We start from the raw sequence: 20,105 nt of genomic DNA, 5'->3' as shown, positions 1-20,105 counted from the left end.
CTCGTGATAAGCCAAGCTTACAAAATAATACCCTGCGCTGTGCTATGCCAGTTGCTTGCATCTATTATATATTGATGGTAGTAAATCTTTTATGATGAAATCCTTAACTGTCAAAGTGGCCAACCTTTGTAAATGTACAGTGCATCCAGAAAGTATTCACAGTACTTCACTTTTTCCACATTTTATGTTACAGCCTTATTCCAAAATGGATTAATTTCATTTTTCCCTCAAAATTCTACACACAATACCCCATAACGACAATGTGAATAAAGGTTTTTGAGATTTTTGCAAATTTATTATAAATGAAAAACTAAGAAATCGTACGTACATAAGTATTCACAGCCTTTGTCATGAAGCTCAGAATTGAGCTCAGGTGCATCCTGTTTCCACTGATCATCTTTGAGATGTTTTTACATCAATTGGAGTCCACCTGGGGTAAATTCAGTTGATTGGGCATGATTTGGAAAGGCACTTAACTGTCTACATATAAGGTCACACAGTTGACAGTGCATGTCAGAGCACAAACCAAGCATGAAGTCAAAGGAATTGTCTGTAGACCTCTGAGACAGGATTGCCTCGAGGCACAAATCTGGGGAAGGGTGCAGAAACATTTCTGGTGCACTCCATCATCCATAAATGGAAAAGTTCAGATCCAGCAGGACTCTTCCTAGAGCTGGACGCATGTCTAAACTGAGCGATCAGGGAGAAAGGCCTTAGTCAGGGAGGTGACCAAGAACCTGATGGTCACTCTGTCAGAGCTCCAGCATTCCTCTGTGGAGAGAGGAGAACCTTCGAGAAGGACAACCATCTCTACAGCAATCCACCAATCAGGCCTGTATGGTAGGTGGTCAGACGGAAGCCACTCCTTAGTAAAAGGCACATGGCAGCTTGCCTGAAGTTTGCCGAAAGCCACCTGAAGGGCTCTCAGACCATGAAAAACAAAATTCTCTGGTGTCATGAGACAAAGATTGAACTCTTTGCTGTAAATGCCAGGCGTAATGTTTGCAGGAAACCAGGCACCATCTCTACAGTGAAACATGGTGGTGGCAGCATCATGCTGTGGGGATGTTTCTCAGCAGCAGGAACTGGGAGACCAGTCAGGATTGAGGGAAAGATGAATGCAGCAATGTACAGAGACATCCCACTAAACATTAGACGTCTTATGGATGCTCTATGGACCCTGCGAACACAATGTGATCTGCATGCCAATAAGACGTCTAATGTTTAGTGGGATCCTGGATAAAAACTTGCTCCAGAGGGCTCTTGACCTCAGACTGGAACAACGGTTCATGTGTCAGCAGGACAATGACAGGAAGCACACAGCCAAGATATCAGGACACCTCTGTGAATGTCCTTGGGTGGCCCAGATACATAGAGTGCAGACCTGAATACTATTGAACATCTCCAACACCGACAACAACACCGACAACAACACCGACACTCCCCATCCAACCTGATGGAGCTTTTAGAGGTGCTGCAAAGAGGAATGAGCAAAACTGCCCAAAGATAGGTGCGTCAAACTTGTGGCATCATATTCAAGAAGACTCGAGGCTGTAAGTGTTGCCAAAGGTGCATCAACAAAGTATTGAGCAAAGACTGTGAATACTTAAGTACACATGTGATTCCTTAGTTTTTTATTTTTAATAAATTTGTTTTTTTCATGTTGTCATCATGGAGTGTTGTGAGTAGAGGTTTGTGGGGAGGGGGGATGAATTTACTCCATTTTGAAATAAGGCTGTAACATAACAAAATGTGGATGCACTGTAACTGATAAATTTCCTTTTTTGTTTTTAAGCCCAATTATCTCTCCTTTAAGACTTCACACCAGAATTACTTTTCTTCATGCACATCTTCACATAGTGTAAATACAAAATTCCAGTTACCTTCCCTTTTCCTTTGTGCATGTCTTCACATATTGTGCTCCCTTCTGTGAATTTTCACTGAAATCCACTTAACTGTTTATGAGGACCTCCGCTTACAAGGTCAACATCATGCATTGGAGTAATTAAACACAAAGTTCCAATTCTCTCCTCTTGAAGATGTGAGAGCTGGATTACTTGTCCTTCATGCACATCTTCATATGTTGTGCTACCATTGTATGAATTTTTGGGTGAAATCCATAAACCATCTTTGGAGGAGTTGACTTTACCAAGCCATTATCACACAATACATCAGTTAAATGTAACATTCCAATTATTTCCCCTTGAAGATGTACAACCAGAACTTCTTCCTGTACATTATCATATGGTGTGCTACCATTGTGTGAAATTTAATTGACATTCACTTAACAGTTTAACACCCTTATTCCACAGGGCGATGTTCTATTACGGTCACCCACAATCCAAAACCTACGAAAACATTGCTGCCTAACAGGCTGGCTTACAAACTGCAGACCTGACAACCCACCCAAAAACAAAAGTAAGGTGGGTGCGCTAGGCCTGCGCAGTTTAGCCGATTTACCCGGTACACAGAATAGTTTTGGCTTATGGTAGAGATTTGGACTCCACCGACTAAATGCGATAACAGCTGTGCAGTTTTGCGATACAGGAAAACTCCTCTGTGAAGCGGCTGTGTGTGTGTGTGAACCAGTTTGCTGCGGTGGAGACAGCTGTTCTGAGTTGAGGTGACTGACTCTCACTGCTGTTCATGTAAGTTTCTGAGGCGCCTATTCTGTCGCTTATATTTGCAAAACTGTTGTTTATTTATTTCAGCCGACGCAATGGGGGAAGGCGGAGGCTCTGTCGCGACCTGAATCAAACATTTGAGAAAGCGCCATGTTAAATATCGCGCGGGTTTTTAAAACCGGATTAGAAAGACAAAATCAGCCAGGTAATGTCAATTGACCCAGACTGACTTCAAATATTAGTAAATTAAATATTTTTTATAAAATGTTTTGGTGGTTTCATGTTGAGTTTTGTAAATGAGGAAGTGACAGTCCTAAAAGCGCTTCATGTATTCAGAGCGGGTGTGCCATCTAGTGTTCAAGAGATGAAACTTCAGCCGATGACCATAAATTTATTTAATTCTTTCACCAAAACATCAAAACTAGGCTTGCATCATAGATGTACCTTCCGGCAAATTGTACCAGTAGTTCTAAGATAAATGTTTTCAAAATTACATTATATCTGTTTGTTGTTATTTATTTTGATCAATTTACCTTTCCTAAGGGACCCATTCGTAAACATACGTATTAGAATTTTTACACTTAAGTTTATATTGCAATATATACCATTACCTTGAAGGGATTCAATTTATATCACGATGTGAATTTTAGGTCATACTGTGCAGCCCTAACATGCACCCGACTGCACCCTTGGCCAGAACCGCAACAAGCGCTGCTTCTACTTCAGATTTTTAACCCAGATGGAGCACGGCCAAACAGATTTCAAGCTGTAATCACTAGGAATACAGAGTTTAAAGATGTCAAGGTGTTAAGTCTATGGTTTGGGCTTGTATGGTTGACAGGAAGTCCTGAAAGGAGGAGAACTGTGGCAGCAGGAAGGTTAAGTCTATCGTGGTGGGTGTGGCTGTCAGTTTCAGAATGCTGGTTCCCGGAGCTTAGATGTGTGTTGTGGGTGGAGTGGGAGGCTGTAAACTGGGAGTCTTCACCATGACTCTTCTAGATGGCTACAAAAAACATTTCAGCTTGTCATTGATGTCAAAGGTTCGATAACCACGTCCCTGGATTAGCGAAGGTTGCTAATCATTATATCTGGGGTACATTTTGTGTTTGTGTTGTTATATCATGCCAGTTTTTTTTTCTTTGCTCGGTATTCTTGGACATTTTACTTAAATTGACCAGCATAAAATGGGTTCAACTGGATTTATTTATTAAAACATCCTGAATTATGTACTTGAAGTTCAAGTGTGTCACAATTTCGACCAGGAATTTACAGCATCAATTTGAATTCCTACTTAACCATTGAAATCTTTCAAGATGAGCAACATCAATGTTCAACTGACATACAAATGAAAAAAATGGTTTCATCGTAAGGACCTTTATAATTGTACTGGTGACAACTAAGTGTAAAATAAATAATTAGAAATAAAAAGTAGAGATTTTTTTTCCATTGAGATCCACTGAAAACTACTGCATTCCACACTTCATTCATTACTTTGTAATTGCTTTGCAGAATAGTTTCATATTATTTTGAAATATGCACCAAAAACAGACCTGCAAATGAATACAATCAAAGCCACTGTGTGCGTTTCAATGGAGGCCAAGGACAAACACTTGAGAGGGAACGAGGAGTTCTCAGAAAACGCTGTCACTTTTTCAAAAAGCAGTTGAATGTCAAGCCTGTTTTGAATTGTGAAGAACTGTTTGAAAACCAATCTGGTACACTTTAATTGCTTAAACAGACAAAGCAAACCATTATCCCTGATTTAACACTCTCAAAAATTTGAACACATGCAAAAACTCGCACTGTCGCCCACCGGCACACAAGTTTTCCCACTTTCATAGATAATAAACTTGTAATTAATTAAATTAGGATTTTTTTTAATAACCATTAGTGCTGCCAAGCGATTTTAAAAATTAATAATTAATTACAAGCTTTGCGATGAAGTGATCTAAATTAATTGCATTTAATAGCGTGTATAACGTTTTGTAAGATATCACCCCACAAATCGCAAAAAAAAAAAACATAGACAGGCTCTCAGAAACACAAAAACAATGAAGAAAAATAATCTTCAACAATACAATAATGTGCAAACATAAACGGCAGTTTATAAATTTGCAAAAATGGGTCATCATGAACATACTGAGCACGATGTATTTCTGCACAACAAAGTTTATTTTGAAACAATGTTGTCACTTAATTAAATTGCTATGTGTGATGTAGTACTTTTGACTTTGGATGTCAGGGTTTTTTGTGATTTTTTCAATACAGCTTTAATTCCGGGCTATGGAGAAAATGTATGTGTAGGTGAGTTTTAGCAATTTGAAGTAAAATTAGAGGCTCTGAGGGGATAGGTTATTTCTGTTACATATGTCATAAAGGTACTAAACAAGCTGTGACAAATTTGCCTTAAATCAGGAGAATCTCTGTGAAAAGATTCATAAAACTGTGGAACTTTGGAGATGTTTAATGTTAAACATCAAACGTGAAAATTTAAAAGATAGATAAAATGTGACAGAATGACCCCTTTAATAATTATCTTATTGAATCAAAGCATTTCATTTTTAAATCTGCCCATTGAACACTAAAATCTGGATGAAAAACATCATGAATCAACCATTTTTAGATTGTTACCTGTAAGAGCTCCATGTGACTGTTAATTACCGATGGTTAAAGACAAACGTGTCAGTTCATGCACAAAACCCCACATTTGAGATATAACAATGACAGTTATTGAAGCAGAGATAATTCACCAGAATGTGTCACTGAGCAGCTTTTATTTCTCACGTCAGAAAATATCATAAAATAATCCGTGTACTGTAGATGTGTTTATAGAATTATTTTTCTTGGTACAATAAAAATAAATAAAACATCTGGTCTGATGCTGTTGTTTAAACCATCCAAAAATGTGTCCAAAGGCACAGACATCCAAACCAGTTACTGATCTTTATTGACAGACCAAGTCAGTGACATCAAAACAAAAAGGGTCAAAGTACAAAAAAAAAATCAAGATTTTAAAAAGATTTGTGTAATAGGCACTCTAATTAATTTATCAAAATTGAGGCACCATTGTATGTACTTATATATACATACATAAACACACACACCCACAGCGGGTAAAATTAAATAAGTATTGAACATGTCAGCGTTTTTCTAAATATTTCTGAAATTGCTACTGACATGAAATTTTGACCAGATGTCAGTAACAACAAAGTAAGCCACACATACAAAGAAACCAAAACAAATAAATACAGAAATTAAGTTATGTGTAATAGTGTGAAATTACACAAAGAAAAAGTACAGACCACCACAGCTCACTTGGTTCCATCTCATTCTGTCCACTGTATCTTCCTCTGTCACACCAATCACTTGCATGTCCTCCCTCAGCACATCCGTAAACCTCCCTCCCTCTTCTCCTCCTGCCTGGTGGCTGCATCTTCAGCATCTCCACCTTCTCCTCTCTATATACCCTGGGTCTCTCCTCTGCACATGTCCAAACCATCTCAATCTCGCCTCTCTGACTTTGTCTCCAAACCATCTACCTGAGGTGTCCCTCTGATATGTGCATTCCTAATCAAATCCATTGTCATCACTCCCAAAGACAATCACAACATCTTCAGCTTTGCCTCCTGTCTTTTTGTTAGTGCCTCTGTCTCAAAGCCGTACAACATAGCTGGTCTCACTACTGTCTTGTAGACTTTCTCCATCACTCTTGCGGAATCTTCGGTCACAAATCACTCCTGCCACTTTTCTCCACCCACTACACCCTGCCTGCACTCTTTTTTTCACCTCTCTACAACACTCTCCTTTACTTTGGACAGTTGACCCCAAGTATTTAAACTCATCTACTTTCACCACTTCTACTCCTTGTAACTGCACTCTTCCACTGGGTCCCTCCCATTCACACACATGTACTCAGTCTTGCTCCTACTGACTTTCATTACCCTGCTCTTCAGAGCATATCTCCTCCTCTCCAGACTAGACTCAATCTGTTCTCTACTCTTGCTACATATCACAGTGTCATCTGCAAACATCATAGTCCATGGAGACTCCTGTCTGATCTCATCAGTCAACCTGTCCATCACCATTGTGAACAAGAAAGGACTCAGAGCTGCTCCTTGGGGTAATTCCACCTCCACCTTGAATGAGTCTGTCATTCCGACTGCGCATCTGACCACTGTCACACTATCCTTGTACATGTTCTGCACGGCCCTCACATACTTCTCTGCCACTCCAGACTTCCTCATACAATACCACAACTCTTCTCTTAGCACCCCGTCATAAGCTTTTTCTAAGTCAACAAACACTAGCTTCTACTACTCTTTCCCATAACGTCATGCTGTGGCTGATTAACTTTATGCCTCTGTAGTCACTGTAGCTCTGCATATCACCCTTGTTCTTAAAAATAGGAACCAGCACAATTTGTCATTGTCCAAGACATTTCCATGCCTCCACTGGAATGTCATCTGGACTAACTGCCTTTCCTCTCTTTATCTTCTTCAAAACTGCCCTCACTTCATCCTTATTAATCCCTTGCACTTCCTGATTTACTCTCTCCATATCATCCATCCTTTTCTCTCTCTTATTTTCTTCATTTATCAGATCCTCAAAATATCCCCTCCACCTTCTCAACACCACCCTAACCTGCTGCACATTCTTTCCAGCTCTGTCCCTTTGTCTGGCCAATTGGTACATGTCCTTTCCTCCCTCCTTGCTATTCAGCTTCTTGTACAGCTTGCAATATGCCTTTTCCTTAGCTTTTGCCACTTCTCTTTTTGCCTTACACCACATCTCTTTGTATTCCTGTCTACTTTCTTCATCTCTCCGACTATCCCAGTTTTTTTTTTTTTTTTGCCAACCTCTTTCTGCTTATGCTTTCCTGGACATCTTCATTCCACCACCAAGTCTCTTTGTCTTCCTTCCGCTGTCCAGACGTCACATCTTATACCTTTCTAGCTGTCTACCTCACTACATCTGCATTACTTTTCCAACTGTCCAAAACTGCTTCCCCTCCATCCAGTGCCTCTCTCACCTGCTCACTGAATTTCACACAACAGTCTTCCTCCTTCAGCTTCCACCATCATTCTTCTTCACCTCTAAAGTCATCCTACAAACCACCATCCTATGCTGTCTAGCTACACACTCTCCAATTGCATTTAGCTTGCTTCTCCTACACAGAATGTAGTCCACCTGGGTGCACCTTCCTCCACTCTTATGTCACCCTGTGCTCCTTCCTTTTCTTAAAGTACATGTTCACCACAGCAATTTCCATCCTTTTTGCAAAATCAACTATTATCTGTCCTTCCACATTGCTGTCCTTGATACCATATCTACCCATTACTTCTTCATCACCTCTGTTCCTTTCACCAGCATGGTCATTAAGTCAGCTCCTATCAGCACTCTTTTATGCTTGGTCACACTCTCCACCACCATCATGTAACTAACTCTGGAAATCTTTTTTCTCCTTCATCTCGCAACCTACCTGTGGGGCATATGTACTGATGATATTCATCATCACCCCTTCAATTTCCAACTTCACACTTATCACCCTGTCAGACACTCGCTTAACCTCCAACACACTCTTAACATACTCTTCCTTTAAAATGTTCCCAGCACCCTTTATCTTCCTATCCTCACCATGATACAACTTGAACCCACAGCCTATGCTCCTGCTCTTACTTCCCTTCCACTTGGTCTCTTGCACACACAATATGTCTACCTTTCTCCTCTGCATCATATCAGCCAGCTCTCTCCGTTTACCACTCATACTGCCAACATTCAAAATCCAGACTCTCACTTCCACCCTTCTAGTTTTCCTCTTCTCCCACTGGCTCTGGACATGTTTTCCTCCTCCTGTTCTTCTTCGCCCAGCAGTAGCCCAATTTCTGTTGGCACCCTGTTGGGCAACAGCACCGGTGGCGGAAACCCGGACCTCGACCAATCTGGTATGCAAATTCAGTCTTTAATTATGGCTCGTTTTACACTGGATGCCCTTCCTGACGCAACCATCCTCATTTATCCAGGCTTGGGACTGGCACTCAGAATGTACTGGCTGCACTTCCTGAAATTTATTTAATACTTTGTGCAAAAGCCTTTGTTACTAATGACAGCTTCAAGATGCTTCCTGTATTGAGAAACTAGATGCATGCATTGCTCAAATGTGATTTTGGTCTGTTGTTCCACACAAACAGTCTTCAAATTTTGAAGGTTCTGTGGACCTCTTCTATGAACTTTGATCTTTAGTTCCTTAGATTTTTGTTGGATTCAAGTCAGGTGGATGGCTGGGCCATTCCAGCAGCTTTATTTTCATTCTCTGACACCAACTGAGAGTTTCTTTGGTTGTGTTTGGAATCACTGTCTTGCTGAAATGTCCAACCTCATTTCATTTCCACCATCCTGGTAGATTTTTACCAATAATGTTTTGGTATATTTTTCCATTCAACCTTCCTTCAATTACATGAAGTTAACCAGTATCATATGATGAAAAACAGCCCCACCCCATGATTTTCCCACCTCCAAATTTCACTGTTGGTATGGTGATTTGGGTGATGTGCAGTGATATTTGAAATGCAAACATGGTGTGTATTATGGCATCCAAATAGTTCACATTTGGTCTCATCTGACCACACTATGTTCTCCCAGTATTTCACAGACTTGTCTAAATGTTGTGCAGGAAACTTTAAACAAGCTTCAACACATTTTTTTCTTCAGCAATGGAGACTTGTGTGGTGAGCTTGCATACAGGCCATGGCGGTTGAGTGTATTATTTATTGTTTCTGAAAGACTTGTACAGTTGCTCTCCACAAGTGGTCCTTGGCGCTTGAACAACTCTAATTATAATAATAATAATAATAATTCTTTTCACTCCTCTGTCAGAAACATTGTGAGGAGCACCTGGTCATGGCCAGTTTATAGTAAAATGATGTTCTTTCCATTTCCGGATTATGACCCCACAGTGCTCACTGGAACAGTCAGAATTTTAGAAATCATTTTGTAACCAGTAGCATCAGTATGTTTTACAACAATAAGGTTACAAAGATCTTGAGAGAGCTCTTTGCTTTTACCCATCATGAGGCATTTCTTGTGTGACACCTTGCTAACAAGACACCTTTTTATAGATCATCATTTGGGACTGAAACAGCTGATATTAATTTACACTGACAAGGGGCAGGATTACTTTCTAATTACTAATAGATTTCAGCTGGTGTCTTGGCTTTCCATGACTTTTTACACCTCCCTTAATTCATGTGTTTAATAATTTTTTCCTGTGTCATTTCACATTATTACACATAACTTAAGTTCTGTACTTATTTGTTTTGGTTTCGTTGCATGTATGGATTACTTGGATTGTTACCAACATCTGGCAAAAATGTCATGCCAGTAGTACCTTTAGAAATACATTTACTCAGAAAAATGGTGATGTGTTAAATTTTTATTTTATCCACTGTATGTATGTATATATACAGTGGTGTAAAAAAAAGTATTTGCCCTCTTGAGCTTTCACATGACAGAAGTATTTTAGGATATCAAAAAACAAAACAAAAAATCAGGCTTTGTATATTAAAATTTCTAAAATTATGCCCTTTAAACTCACAGTGAAAAGAAATCTCTACATCATGAATTAAAAGAAATAAAAATCTAAAAGCCAAAATGATGGTGTGAGTGCCCCTTTTAGTACAGCACATGTAAACCATCACTTTTACATCCAGTTTTCTTCAGACAAGTCAGGGGATGGATACATGTACATTCCCAAGACATTGATTATGTCTTGGACTTTATTTACATGAATTATGAAGAAACACAGACAGTATGGTACTCTATGGTAAATCTGTCTGGAGGCGACAATTCTCAAAAACTGAGTGACTGTATAAGAAGAAGATTAGAGAGGAAAGCCACCAAGACACCTAGACAACCTTGAAGAAGTTATAGACTTCTGTGCCTGTGATTGAAGAAATTGTGCATCGTGCAGTTTTTGAGTTTGGCCTCTCCAAATTCTTCCCACACCCAAGTTTTTGCTTCAGCGGTAGCAGTCCTTTTAGCCTGCCAGTACCAATGTGGTGATACCAGAAACCTCTGTACCAACCAGATATAAAACATTTCCTTCTTCAGCCTGATGGCTACCCTCACCCACAGGCATCCACCAGTGGGTTCTTGGGTTGCTGCCATGACAAGCACTAATAACAATCAAAGCAGCTGTCTCAGCAATGGAGGCCTTGAACTTGGACCACTCCGATTCCATGTCCCTGACCTTCCTTGGGATGCAGTAGTTTCTTTGGAAGTGGGAATTGAAGACAGTCTGGACAGGCTCTTCCACCAAACATTCCAAGAAAACCCTCACAATGTGTTTAGCCCTTCCAGGTCGGTTTGTTAGCTTAAGGGCCTTTCACACTGAATCCGTCAGGCCAATGCATCAAAGCATCGGGATCCATCGAATCTGTCGGATGACGGATCCGACGGATGACATCAGACGCGTCGCTTTGGAAACGGCAAAAAAAAAAAAAAAGGTGGGGGGCGGAGATTGCCACGTCACACTCTGGCTGTTTTCACAATCTGAAAAAGTTAAGCGATCGCCATCTTGAATGGGTCGCCTGAACCACAAAAAAAGCTTTAAAAAACGGCAGTAGAACGATTATCCCATCACCCTGCTGGGAGAAGCTTTTTTTCAGCTACTTTTCGGAGTGACGTCAACCAAGGAGGAGGATGGACGAGGAGGACCGATGATCGAACCGCAACAGCGGGCCAAACCGCACGGAGAAGCCGGCCTTCGGGCATCATCACTGGGCAGACCGAGGCAGGCAGCCGGGGCGACGGAGCAGACCCACTTAGTCCGAAATCTTCCACTTTTGGATATATGCGAAGTCCCAGTTTGCCCAACGGAGTTTAGTTCTGCAGCTTTATCGAGGTGAGAATAATGTAAAAATAAAAGGTGACACTTACTGAACTGCTTTGAAGGTTTAATGATCGGCTAACGTTAGCGTAGCCTTTTAGCACAGTTGAGCTGAGTGAACACATTAATTTATAAATGGTTCAGTCTTTTTATTTTTACCAAATAAAGCTACAGCTTTTTTCAGACACCACAAAAGCTCAACTTTAAATAACTTATTTTTCGGGCATTTTTTCCATTGTTTTTTCCCCCGTTTTTCTGCTTTTTTTATATATATAAACTGTTTAGTGTTTCTTTATATTTAAAGAAATATTTTTATTTGTCCCAATCAGGAACATTTGCTGTGCAGACAACCAAATTTCCATTGATGAGCTGAACACCACGAAGTCCAGTCGAAAGAAAACATCTCTGCTTTTCAGCAACACCACCAGAGTTCAAAGCTGCAGAAGAGACCTTCATCTGGTCCAGAGAATCCAGCAGAACATCACCTGCTTCTAAATAAAAGGCTCTTTGAACAGCAACTATTGTATTAATTTTTAAAAAGCTGTTTCATTTTATATTTTAACAATAAATGAACGGATCATTAAAAATGTCCACGAATCAAAGTCAAAAGACATTTGCACAGGTAGAAGCTCTCCACTTATTGTGCTCAAATTCATATTTTAGAAATGACGCTGTCCTGGTAGCAACATTAAAGGCAATTACATATTTTGGCGAAATTACAAGTTGAAATGACTATATATATATATATATATATATATATATATATATATATATATATATATATATATATATATATATATATATATATATATATATATATATCATCATGAGGTTTGTCACAGAAATCGTACTTTACAATCACACTGCAGTTGTTATATTATTTCCTGTTGCATTTATAATAAACATTAGTATTTATTTAAACATTAGTATTTATTTACAGTGTCTGTTTTTCTGGTTAAAATGAGATATAAATAATCTACCAGAATTTTAAAAAATGTACAAATTTCCATGTTATTTTGTCTAAAAATAAATGTCTGAGGTTCCTTATGTTAAGCAAGAAATGAAATAATCTGAAATAACAGGTGGTTTTAATTTACAGACGAAAGGTTTCTGAAGAACCATTTATTGATTTATTTAGCTATTTTAATTACAAGTGTTCTAAACTTTTTTAACAGTAATCAGAAATAATGAGGTAACAACAACAAAAAACATTTCGAAGGATTTTTCTTCAGAAAACTGCGCCATAAATGAGCAGTCCTGTGACACGTTTCTGTTTCACACGTTTCAGTGGTTTCCACTGATCCATTTTGTAGAGATCAGTGGTTTCCCCTTCCAAGATGGCGGCCAATGCGGTTTCTGCCACCCGTCTTCCGTGTTTTGGCCCGACGCGTCGTTCCTATTGGACAACGCAAAGGTACGTCACAGCTCAGCAGGTCGAAAGTTGGATTGGCTTGAACTTTGACACCGTCAGCCTGCTGACAAGCGGCAATGCGCGCTCCCGTCAGATGCATCGATTTAGCTCGGCTTTTGACACGACGCACCTGACGCATCTGAAACGCAACGCAGCTCATTGAAAACAATGCTTTTTAGACCGATTTTTGACGCGTTTGACGGATCTGACGGATTTAGTGTGAAAGGCCCTTTACCCTGCCATCTGACCTGACTCATGACCATCAGGTGATAGCTCCACCCGTCTCTTCACCCAAGTGTCCACAACGGACACTTGCAGGTCTGATGTCACGATTCCAAAATTGACTATTTTGATATGTTTTTTAACTCTTTACAATGCATTTTTGGACAAAGTGCGACACAACTTGTATTTGAGAAAATACAATATGCATTATTGCAATATGTGACCCCTTTAGCATAATGTGTAAAATTTGGAGGATCCCTAAATTGAAAGTGAGACTAACAGACGGACTCCAGTGTGATGACTATAAGGGCAAGCACACACACACACACACACACACACACACACACACACACACACACACACACACACACACACACACACACACACACACACACACACACACACACACACACACACACACACACACTCCTCACTCATTCCCAGCATGTCTTAAATGCTAACCCAGAGGAATGACTTCAGGGCCAGAGACCTGGACACAATAACACCACCATCAATTAAAGCCCTGAAAGGGGGTGGGAGAGGGAGACAGACACGGAGAGTGAGTGAGAGAAACGATCCAATGAGAGAATTAAAAAGACGTGCTGCAGGCACGTAGACGAAGAGCCCCAAGTCAGAGAGAAAAGCTGGACGAGAGGATGACAGAAGATGGGAGAGACGGCACGCGGGTGACTGTAACAGGATGAACATGATAAAGAGTCCATCACATGGAGCAAGAGGTGGCCTCAAAGACGGGAGGCAGAGGGGTGACAGGATTGAGAGATGGCCTTCATCAAGGCTGTTGCCTGATGGTCAGAGTTCAGGCTGCTTTTTTAAATTTTTTGCCCCTCTGTCTTAGACAAGGGAACATGTGTGTGTGTGTGTGTGTGTGTGTGTGTGTGTGTGTGTGTGTGTGTGTGTGTGTGTGTGTGTGTGTGTGTGTGTGTGTGTGTGTGTGTGTGCGTGCATTTGTGTGAGTATGTGTATATATACGTACTGGCTTGGTCTCAAGTGACTAGTGAGCGATTCATTGTTCCCTCATCACGGTGACCAATGCTTTTCCACTACAGGCCCCGATCCATTTCAGCTAATGTATTACAGAGGAGCATCACTGTTCAGTGTGTGCTGACTGGGCTGGACTGACCTAATCGCAGATTTGAAAGCTTAGCTGGACCGCTCAAGGATTCACTGAGTGTTGCAAGCCAGCCTTTGACGCACTGGTGTCCAAAGTTGTCACTGTGTTGCTGAGCTTTCAACCCCGCCTATTTCAAAGGACACGTTTTGGCCACTGCACATCAATGGATTGAAAGAACAAACATTTATCTATCTATCTATCTATCTATCTATCTATCTATCTATCTATCTATCTATCTATCTATCTATCTATCTATCTATCTATCTAGATAGATAGATAGATAGATAGATAGATAGATAGATAGAGAGATAGAGAGATAAAATTTCAGTTCGTAATTTCTTTACATGGAATATTGTACTTGTTAAGTAGCTTCAGATCAGCTTATTAATGATAAAATTTCAATTGAGAAAATTGAACACAGCAATACACAGCAAGAACAATAAAGACTTTGATAAAAGCTAAGACATTTTTCTGTGTCAGTACTTAAAAAGTGGAGCATAACTGCAAACTGAATTTCCCCAAAAGTCAGCTGTCCTCTCTATATAATAAAAAACAATCACATCTAGAACCCGTGGTTCCCCACAAATCAACATTCTAGTATAATACATAAGATTGTAGGAAAAGCACTTTGCTCCATGTTTTCTGCTGCGCATCATTTATTTTTAGCATGCAGAAGGCCCCGAGTACCAGTTATGTGTACACCTGTAAAATATATGGCATGTTAATGGTGTTTTTAAAGTTTATGGGGCTTACAGGTCATTCTTTCATTTTCTGTACCCACTTAACACCAGTTAAGGGTCACAGTGGGGCTGGAGCCTGTCCCAGCAGTCATAGAATGAGAGGCGAGGTACACACACTCTTAGCTCCACCAGCCACTTGGCATTGCTGTTGAGATGCCTCTTTCTCCCAGAATGATGTTCTCCCAGATATATCTCTTCAGCCAAGCAGCCAGAGCTATGAGCCTGTGTTTGGCATTTTTCAGGGCCTCTGTTATGTTTCCAGTGCCTCAGTTTTGATAGTCTACTTTTGATCCATCCAGGACCTGTGTCTCATGATGCCCTTCTGTATCTCTTGTTAGTCAGTTAACATCCTTCCAAGTTTCCCAGATTTGGGCTTCCAGTCTTCTTCTCCACAGAGGGCTCTCCCTTTGGTGGTGTTTTCTTGAGCTTATACTACTGTGGCAGTGGCATATATGAGCTCATTGGTTTCTGTAATGCTGATAGTGGGGATGGTGAGTACAGCGTTGTTAATGTCTGTAAGCCTCTCTTCTGACGGGACTTTGTCGGGCGATGTCCAAGGCGGTATATGGATTTATTAATTTGTCTCTTACTCATGATTTTGAGGTAGGCTGGGGGAGTAGCATGGGAGACCTAGCCCGGGGACTGTTATTGGATGTGTGATTAAACCCATAACCTGTTATTCCAAAGGCAGCAATCCTACCACTACACTATCCAGCTGCTATATATATATATATACACACACACACACACACACAAACACACTTACAATCAATTCAGAAAGTATTCACAGCACTTCACTTTTTCCACATTTTCTCATTTACAGCCTTATTCCAAAATGCATGAAATTCATCTTTTTCTCAAAATTCTACACACAATACCCCATAATGACGATGTGAAAAACGTTTGGGGTTTTTTGGGGGGATTTCTGCAAATTTATTCAAATTTTTTTAAAAGAACGAAGAAGTCACATGTATACAAGTATTCACAGCCTTTGCCATGAAGCTCAAAATTGAGCTCAGGTGCATCCTGTTTCCAGTAATCATCCTTGAGCTGTTTCTACAGCTTAATTGGAGTCCACCTGGAGTAAATTCAGTTGATTGGACATGATTTCAAAAGGCACACACCTGTTTACATATAAGGTCCCACAGTTGACAGTGCATGTCAGCGCACAAACCAAGCATGAATTCAGAGGAATTGTCTTTAGACCTTCGAGAAAGGATTGTCTTGAGGGACAAATATGGAGATGGGTACAGAAACATTTTTGGTCCTTTGGAGGTCAATCATCAATCAGGTAAATCAATACCCTCTTCAAACAGTGGACAGTAGTAAGGAAAAAACTCCTTGTGATAATTTGACGAAGAAACGTCAAGCAGACCAGACTCAAAGGGGTGACCTTCTGCTTGTGCCATGGTAGCGACACAATTGACAAAACAATTTACAAAACGAATATGCAGGAAATTTTACTGGTGCACAGGACGGGAGGGTTACAGAAACAGACACCACACCCATCTCTGGATGGAGCCGCACCTCAAACAGAGAGAAAAAAAAACAGAATCAGGCATCAGAAAGACAACAAATGCTGTTTAATTTGTCAGCATTAAGCAATAAGAAAACCAGAAGAAATACTGAGGTGATCGCTGGCCACTAGCCGTAAGCTTCACTAAAAGACCCAGAATTTAAATAAATTTGAGGCTGTGGCCCGCTCCATTCCCTAATAAAATGAATTTTAAAAAGTAAAAAGCATAGGAACATACTATGCCAGTATGCTAGCCATATGAAAAGGAAAATAAGTCTTAAGTCTGGATTTGAAAGTCTGTACAGAATCTGACTGTTTTATTGATGCAGGGAGATCATTCCACAGAACAGGGGCATGATAAGAGAAAGCTCTGTGACCCGCAGACTTTTTATTCACCCTAGGGACACAAAGTAGTCCGGCACCCTGAAAACGCAGAGCCCGGGCCAGTATGTAGGGTTTAATTAGGTCAGCTAAGTCGGAAGAGGCCAGTCCATGAACAATTCTGTACGCTAGTAACAGAAACTTAAAATCTGATCTCACTGGGACAGGAAGCAAGTGAAGAGATGCCAAATTGGGTGTAATGTGGTCAAACTTTCTGCTTCCTGTCAAAAGTCTGGCAGCAGCATTTTGAGCCAGTTATGTGGATGAGATTACCTGTAGTTATCGGCATGTATAACTGAGTATCATCAGCATAGCAATGAAAGGTAATCCCAAAATATGTGCCCAAGGGGTGCTATATAAAGGGAGAAAAGCAGGGGGCCTAAGATGGACCCCTGTGGAACCCCAAATTTTGTGTCACTAAGGTTAGAGGTAGTGTTATTGTACAAAATACAGTGGGAACGACTGGTCAGGTATGATGTCAACATGCAAGGGTATTCACAGTAATCCTAAAATGATTCTCCAGCCTATCAACTAGAATATGATGATTCACGGTATCAAACGCAACACTAAGATCTAACAACACCAGAACCATAGTGGTGTCCGAATCCATTGCATGCAGAAGAGTGAAGTGAGAGGTGTCTCTGTGGAATGATATTTTCTGAAAGCAGAAGTGGCAAACGCAAAGGAAAAGGCATATTGCAAGCTGTACAAGAAGTTGAATAGTAAAGAAGGAGAAAAGGACTTGTACCAATTGGCCAGACAAAGGGACAGAGCTGGAAAGGATGTGTAGCAGGTTAGGGTGGTAAAAGATGCACATGGTAATGTGCTGACAAATGAGGAGTGTGTGCTGAGAAGGTGGAGGGAATATTTTAAAGAGCTGATGAATGACGAAAATGAGTGAGAGAAAAGGCTGGATGATGTGGTGAGAGTAAATCAGGAAGTACAAGAGATTAGTAAGGAAGACGTGAGGGCTGCTATGAAGAGGATGAAGAGTGGAAAGGCAGCTGGTCCAGATGACATTCCAGTGGAGGCATGGAAATGTTTAGGAGAGATGGCAGTAGAGTTTCTAACCAGATTGTTTAATAAAATCTTGGAAAGTGAGAGGATGCCTGAGGAGTGGAGATGAAGTGTGCTGGTTCCTATTTTCAAGAACAAGGGTGATGTGCAGAGCTGCAGTAACTACAGAGGCATAAAGCTGATCAGCCACAGCATGAAGTTATGGGAAAGAGTAGTAGAAGCTAGGCTTAGAAAACAGGTGAAGATCTGTGAGCAGCAATATGGTTTCATGCAGAGAAAGAGCACTACAGATGCAATGTTTTCTCTGAGAATACTGTTGGAGAAGTACAGAGAAGGCCAGAAAGAGTTACATTGTGTGTTTGTGATCTTAGAAAAAGCTTATGATAGGGTGTCAAGAGAAGAGCTGTGGTATTATATGAGGAAGTCTGGAGTTGTGTGTTAGGGGAGTGCAGGACATGTACAAGAATAGTGTGACAGCGGTGAGATGCGCAGTCGGAATGACAGACCCATTCAAGGTGGAGGTGGGATTACACCAAGGATCAGCTCTGAGTCCTTTCTTGTTTGCAGTGGTGATGGACAGGTTGACAGATGAGATCAGATAGGAGTCCCCATGGACTATGATGTTTGCAGATGACATTGTGATCTGTAGTGAGAGTAGAGAGCAAGTTGAGTCTAGTCTGGAGAGGTGGAGATATGCTTTGGAGAGAAGGGGAAAGAAAGTCAGTAGAAGCAAGACTGAGTACATGTGTGTGAATGGGAGGGAGCCCAGTGGAATAGTGCAGTTACAAGGAGTAGAAGTGGTGAAAGTAGATGAGTTTAAATATTTGGGGTCAGCTGTTCAAAGTAATGGAGAGTGTGGTAGAGAGGTGAAGAAGAGAGTGCAGGCAGGGTGGAGTGGGTGGAGAAAGGTGGCAGAAGTGATTTGTGACCGAAGAATATCAGCAAGAGTGAAGGGGAAAGTTTACAAGACAGTAGTGAGACCAGCTATGTTGTACGGCTTAGAGACGGTGGCACTAACAAAAAGACAGGAGGCAGAGCTGGAGGTGGCAGAGCTAAAGATGTTGAGATTCTCTTTGGGAGTGACAAGAATGGACAAGATTAGGAATGAACATATCAGAGGGACAGCTCAGGTGGGATGGTTTGGAGACAAAGTCAGAGAGGCGAGATTGAGATGGTTTGGACATGTGCAGAGGAGGTACCCAGTGTATATAGGGAGAAGGATGCTGAGGATGGAGCCACCAGGCAGGAGGAGAAGAGGGAGGCCAAAGAGGAGGTTTATGGATGTGCTGAGGGAGGACATGCAGGTGGTTGGTGTGACAGAGGAAGATACAGAGGACAGGGTGAGATGGAAATGATTGATCTGCTGTGGCGACCCCTAACGGGAACAGCCGAAAGACAAAGAAGAAGAAGACTGCAGTGGCTCAAAAAGATTATTCTCAGTAAGGTGGTCCACGAGCTGCTGTGAAACCACCTTTTCCAGAATTTTAGAGCAAAATGATAGATAGTTTTTCAATATACTAGGGTCACGATTAGATTTCTTAAGTAATGGTTTAATCACTGCAGATCTGAAACATTTAGGAACAGATCCAGAGGTTAATGACAGATTAATAACTTCCAGCACAGTCGGCCAAGAGTGGGCCACAGGTCCTTAAACAGTTTTCTTGGTATAGGATCAAAAAAGCATGTTGTGCTTTTTATAGATGTTACAAGTTTCATCAACACACCCAGTGAGATACTATCAAATTCTATAAATCTAGATAAAACCTCTCTTTGAGCTGCAAAGAGAAATGGGCAGCACTGCCCAAAGATAGGTGTGCCAGGCTTGTGGCATCATATTCAAGAAGACTTGAGGCTGTAATTGCTGCCAAAGGAGCACCAACAAAGTACTGAGAAAAGGGTATGAATAATTATGTAGATGTTATTTCTTGGTGTTGAATCCCCCCCACCCCCCGCTGGAATGGCGTGTGAGCCTAGAATGTAATTATCAACGTCCATTGTTCTCTGTTGTTACCTAATATCCCTAATTTCTTCAAAAATATTAGTCCTATCAACTTCCTGTTATTTCGGTGTTCATCCTTGACCCTAAATACATAAGCGTACCAAAGCAAAATGCCAGCTGTCCCAGTTTGTTCGTGATCGAAGCCACATACACACATATGCACGCACGAATACACGTAC

At 40.8% G+C, this 20,105-nt stretch overlaps 1 protein-coding gene and 1 long non-coding RNA gene across 2 annotated transcripts in view; one reads left to right on the top strand and one right to left on the bottom strand.

Annotated features, from left to right (window-relative positions):
• The window catches only part of bnc2 (basonuclin 2), a 414,234-nt gene that overhangs the window by 362,101 nt on the left and 32,028 nt on the right, over nucleotides 1–20,105 (bottom strand).
• LOC117526881 lies at nucleotides 1,443–19,854 on the top strand. Its single transcript, XR_004565378.1, has 3 exons — nucleotides 1,443–1,514; nucleotides 5,579–5,583; nucleotides 19,748–19,854. It is a non-coding gene; the product is annotated as an uncharacterized LOC117526881 (long non-coding RNA).

The sequence above is a fragment of the Thalassophryne amazonica genome, chromosome 15 (assembly GCF_902500255.1).
Source record: "Thalassophryne amazonica chromosome 15, fThaAma1.1, whole genome shotgun sequence".
NCBI lineage: Eukaryota > Metazoa > Chordata > Actinopteri > Batrachoidiformes > Batrachoididae > Thalassophryne > Thalassophryne amazonica.
This window is presented reverse-complemented; position numbering and strand designations above follow the sequence as displayed.